Below are 6,000 nucleotides of genomic sequence, written 5' to 3'. Positions count from 1 at the left end.
CGCGTTGCTCACTGCGGCGGCCACCCTGCAGCGCACATCCTCCCCGGCCACGCAGCCACTCCACACACACGCGCGCACAGCCTCCTACTTGGAGGTTGCTGCAAACTCCAACGTCACGTACAAGTGCACTCCCTGCTCCCACCCCGCAGCTCACCTGCTCCGCCCTCCTCCCCGGGACGCCCAGCCCCGCAGCCCTCATCCCTCTCTTCCTCCCAGCCAGGTCCTGACTGCAGCCTCTGTCCACCACCTCCCTGAGGAGCCCTTTAAAAGGACCAGCGCCTGCGGAGGGGAGACCCTGAGAACTTAAGCCTCAGTGTTGTACAAGTTTAAAAAGGAAAGTGCTTGACTTTGGATTGAGAGTTGACTCTTCGCTGTGCGAAGTCCTGAATTATTCCACAGGGATAGTTGAAAAAAAGCAAAGCTTCCTAAGGCTGGCATTCACTTCTTGAGTCTAGAGGCACATTATCTTGTCTGGCCCCGTGGACAGCTCTTTTTCTGCAGGGGGGAGCAGGGGGTGGTTCAAACACCACGGAAGCAAAACAGCCACAATAAAACAAATGCTTGAAGTGATTTCTGCTCCCACCCCACTGCCTCAGTCTGGAGATCCAAACTCACCTGGGTAGCAGGAAAGCTCCTCTTCTGCCCAGCTCCCAGGTTCTTGCTTCAGCTGCAGGTCTGACATTTGCCTCTGCAGGCACCGGCTTCACTGCTGTCACTCAGACACAGCTGTAAGCTCCTGGTCGATGGTGCTCGTTAAAAAGCTATGATATACATACCTATTGCATCACTTGCCAGCACAATCCCTGAGTGACCACTGAGTCCAGAGGGGCATTTATCCCATGACAGTGCATCATCAGAGGTGCCCTGCCATCATCCCTGCATGTACGACACACAGGGCTCATGCAGCCCCAGAACTCCCAGGGCCTTGTGCTCATCCCCCTTACACATGCCCAAACATCAGTCTGGGTCGCAGCCTCAAGGATCAGTTGAGATTCAAGGTGGGTTTTCTTGTTATTGTTGGTTAGGTCTTTGCCTAGAATTTCAGAACCTTCAATACTATCCGGTTTTCCGTCTCAAAGTTAAAATTTCATTGTATTCTGTCATCCAAGTCCCCACAAGGGTACAGGAGAGAGGGAAATTCAAGCAATAGGGTTTCCCAGCTCAGCATCTGCCAGTTGTTTCTGGTGACATCCACCTGCACCCCCCAGCTCTCTGGCAGAAGTGGCTCCGAGGAGTTGCTCTTGTGGCATTCTTGTTATTACTTGCCTTCTTGAACAGCTGTAATGAATGGAATGGCTCTGATCTCCAAAAGGTCAGGGCTTCTCAGGGTTGCTTCTCCATCACTACAGCCAAGGAAAAGGTATTTAGGGTCCTTGCAGAGCCCTCTAGTGGTACCCCTCCACATTATATGCCTCTTACAGGAAACGTTCCAAGACTCCTAGTGATGACACTACAATAAGCCAATAAGCCATTTCCTTCTTTGGAAAATTTAAACTCAAATAAGCTTACAGCAAGAGAATTACATATTGTATATTAAAGAGGATCTTTTTACTGCAAAATAATACTTCTATGTGTTCCATCAAGTTCAACAATAACATTTATTATATATAGTAACTAAACAAATATCACATAGTAATTGGACACGTTTTTGAGCACACTTTATGTATTATTTATGTTAACTGTTTTACATAAATAATTTCATATCCTACTCTCAAAAGTTCTGTAAGATTGTTGTTACCTCGTTTCGTAGATGGGGAAACTGAGGCTGAGAGGATAATGTCACAGGTCACAGAATGAGTAACTGGTCAAGTGGAGATTTAAATCCAAGTGTGAACTACTCAAAAGCCTGAATTTATAACCCTCCCAGTGGGTCCCTCCCACATCACATGGGAATTCAAGATGACATTTGGTGGGGACACTGCCAAACCATATCATTCTACCCCTGGACCCTCCCAAATCTCATATTCTCATATTTCAAAACCAATCTTGCCTTCCCATCTATCCCCCAAAGTCTTAACTCATTTCAGCATTAAGTCAAAAGTCCACAGTCCAAAGCCTCATATGAGACAAGGAAAGTCCCTTCCACCTATGAGCTTGTAAAATCAAAAGCAAGTTAGTTTCTTCCTCAACACAATAGGGGTACAGGCATTGGGTAAATACAGCTGTTCAAAATGGGAGAAATTGGCCAAAATGAAGTAGCCCCATGCAAGTCCAAAATCTAGCAGGGCAGTTGAATCTTAAAGCTTTGAAATGCTCTCCTTTGACTCCATGTCTCACATCTGGGTCGTGCCAATGTAAGAGGGGGCGTTCCCATGTTCTTGGGCAGCTCTGCCACTGTGGCTTTGCAGGGTACAGCCTCCCTCCCAGCTGCTTTCACGGGCTGGTGTTGAGTGTCTGTGACTTTTCCAGGCACACAGTGCAAGCTGTCTGTGGATCTACCATTCTGGGGTCTGGAGGACAGTGACCCTCTTCTCACAGCTCCACTAGGCAGTGCCCTAGTAGGGACTCTGTATGTGGGCCCTGACCCCACGTTTCACTTCTGCACTGACCTAGTAGAGGTTCTCCATGAGGGTCCCACCCCTGCAGCAAACTTCTGTCTGGGCATCCAGATGTTTTCATAGATCCTTTGAAATCTAGGTAAAGGTTCCCAAACCCCAATCTTTGACTTCTCTGCACTTGCAGGCTCAGCACCACATGCAAAATGCCAAGGCTTGGGGTTTACACCTCCTGAAGCAACAGCCCAAGCTCTATGTTGGCCCCTTTCAGCCACTGCTGGAGCAGCTCGGATGCAGGGCACGAAGTCCCTAGGCTGCACACAGAATGGGGACCCTGGGCCTGGCCCCAGAAACCATCTTTTCCTCCTAGGCTTCCAGGCCTGTGATGGAAGGGACTGTGGTGCAGACCTCTGTCATGTCCTGGAGACATTTCCCCCATTGTCTTGGTGATTAACATTCAGGTTCTTGTTACATATGCAAATTTCTGCAGCTGGCTTGAATTTCTCCTCGGAAAATGGGATTTTCCTTTCTATTGCATTGAGGCTGCAAATTTTCTATTGCATCAGGCTGCAAATTTTCCAAACTTTTATGATCTGCTTCCCTTATAAAACTGAATGCCTTTAACAGCACCCAAGTCACCTCTTGAATGCTTTGCTGCTTAGAAATTTCTTCTGCCAGATATCCTAAATCATCTCTCTCAAGTTCAGTTTCACAAATCTCTAGGGCAGGGGCCAAATGCCAAGAATCACCTTTGCTCTAGTTCCCAACAAGTTCCTAATCTCAATCTGAGACCACCTCAGCTTGGACTTCATTGTCCATGTCGCTATCAGCATTTTGGGCAAAGCTATTCAACAAGTCTCTAGGAAGTTCCAAACTTTCCCACATTTTCTTATCTTCTTTTGAGCCCTCCAAACTGTCCCAACCTCTGCCTATTACCCAGTTTCAAAGTCACTTCCACATTCTCGGGTATCTTTTCAGCAATGCCTCACTCTACTGGTACCAATTTGCTATATTAGCCCGTTTTCATGCTGTTGATAAAGACATACTCAAGGCTGGGAAGACAAAGAGGTTTAATGGACTAATATTTCCACATAGCTGGGGAGGCCTCACAATCTTGCTGGAAGGCAAGGAGGAGCAAGTCATGTCTTACGCGGATGGCAGCAGGCAAAGAGAGAGCTTGTGTAGGGAAACCCCCCCTTATAGAACCATCATTTCTCATGAGACTTATTTGCTATCATGAGAACAGCATGGGAAAGACCTGCCCCCATGATTCAATTACCTACCAGTGGGTCCTTCCCACAACACATGGGAATTCAAGATGAGATTTGGGTGGGGAGACAGCCAAACCATATCACAAGTACTCAATAAACATTTGTCTGTTTTTAAAATATCTACTTTCTGTTTAATGCAATGTTGTATATAAAGTCAAATAGTTAACAAATACTGTTAAAGACCACTAAATCCTTTTTGTTCACATACAGCTTATCCCAGGAGTTTTTTATACTTGGGAGGTCATCACCTTATCATGTCTGTTAACTTCTGCTTACTGAAGAGGAGTTACTAATTGCCATCTCAACTTCTTCCCTTTAATTTTAAGCACTCAATGCTGTTTCTCTTTTTCACTTTCCATTCTCAACCCCATCAGTCCTATGTGCTCTGTCTGCTCTGTTGTGTTTCAACAGCTGCCCCCGTTCTACTCTGCTACCCCTCAAAAAACCAAACTTCCCATACTCCTTTTGAAATCAGGAGGTTTCTGTCTGCTTGACCATATGAGTACGGATATTCCTCAAGTGAACACTTCTTTTTGGGAGTGGGATGTGGTGGGAATGCCTGTGTAAAAACTCACATAAACAAAATTATCCAGGAAGCTAATGGTGTACTGGTGTATAAGCATGCACTACTGTTTTGAGAATTCCAACAATTTAAAGCTTCACTGGAGCTTTTTTTATTATGGCCTCACTGGAGTCAGGCCATAATAACCTATTCTAGGATACTTAGGAAATTGCCCAAGCCCCACCTAAAAACTCAAATCTCACAAAAACTCCAATCTCACATTCCCCCCCACCAAAAATGTGCCAATACTTCTTCCAACAAAGAGAGCCGAGACTCCTGATATATCAATGGCAACAATACTGTATAAATAATATCCAGACAAAAGGATGGGTCATTTGACCTCTGACCCCTATTCCTCTTTTGAGGGTGTTAGCATGAGATAATATCAGGATGAGATCATTGGGCACCTATCTGTCTTGACTTTAGTATTACAGGAGCTGGGAAAAGGAACTGGGCTGACTTTTTCAGATTTTACTCATTAAATAGGTCTTCTTCTAAGAATGTACTGTGCAACAGTTTGCTCATCAAAGCCAAGGATCTCCTCAGTGATGTGCGTTGGTGTCTATTCTGATAGAAGCCTGTTCTTTATCACCAGCCCCACTCTCTTGTTTGTTTTTTCATTGATGTGGCTGGGAATTGGGTGGGTATTTAATGACAATTTATGGTAGTCTGGTATGGCAGACTTATGAAGAGTGACTGGGTTTTGTGATCTCAGCAGAGGTCTGGATGCTGAAGTGGGTGTGCTGGGTAGATATAGAAGGGAACAGATGCAGAGCTCACATGCCAGGAGTGTAAGTTTTATACTCCCTGCCTCCTCCCAACTCCTCACATGCAAACCACAGCAAAAAGCAGTAAGAAAGGAGTCCTAGATAAGAAAGGAGTCAAAATGCCCAGTTTCTTCGACGACCCAGGGGGCTGTGTTGAAATTGCGACCCCCAGGGTGAGGACCCAGCCATGGCCCTTTATAATGAGAAAGCAGACAGGCCGGGGCTGATCATCAGGAAGAGGGTAGCTACATCGGGCCCACCTGATTCCTCGGATTCTGGAGGTTTGTTACTCTTCTTTCCAGTACAGAATTCCAGCCTGGGTTGTGTGAATAGCCTCTTCTTACCCTACTTGGACTGGTTCACACGTCCGCCATCCACAGGGGCCTCTGGTCTCTTCATTCCCACGCAGGGGTATGTAAATATCTATGGTCCCACTGCATGATTCCAATAAGGCATCAATCCATTTGCTAGAGTTAAGTGATACTTACGATTCCCTTGAGACCAACGGAGCATGGAAAATGCCTTAAAGTATAGCCAACATCTTGAGTTTGAACTCCAGCTCTTCCAGGAAGAAGCAGCCAACCTTGAGTGGTCACCAAGTCTCCTTTGGCCTCAGTTTCCTGATTTGGGCCTGAAAGAATTGGACCCCTCTGGCAGTTTTCCAGCTGTATACTTTTCTTTTTTTCTTTTATAAAAGAGACAGGATCTTGTTGTGTTGCCCAGGCTGGAGTGCAATGATATGATCACAGCTCACTGCAGCCTTGAACTCCTGGGCTCAAGCAATCTTTCCACCTAAGCCTCCTGAGCAGCTAGGACTACAGGTGTGCACCATCACACCTGAATAATTTTTAAAAATTATTTCTTTTGTAGAGATGTGAGCTCACTGTGACACCAGGCTTGTCTCA

General features: G+C 46.0%; 1 protein-coding gene across 1 annotated transcript in view; it reads right to left on the bottom strand.

Moving 5' to 3' along the window:
- Positions 1 to 6,000, bottom strand: part of SLC35F3 (solute carrier family 35, member F3) — a 405,672-nt gene that overhangs the window by 115,799 nt on the left and 283,873 nt on the right. The window lies entirely within an intron of this gene.

The sequence above is a fragment of the Colobus angolensis genome, unplaced genomic scaffold (genome assembly GCF_000951035.1).
Source record: "Colobus angolensis palliatus isolate OR3802 unplaced genomic scaffold, Cang.pa_1.0 Scaffold148, whole genome shotgun sequence".
Taxonomy (NCBI): Eukaryota; Metazoa; Chordata; class Mammalia; order Primates; family Cercopithecidae; genus Colobus; species Colobus angolensis.
This window is presented reverse-complemented; position numbering and strand designations above follow the sequence as displayed.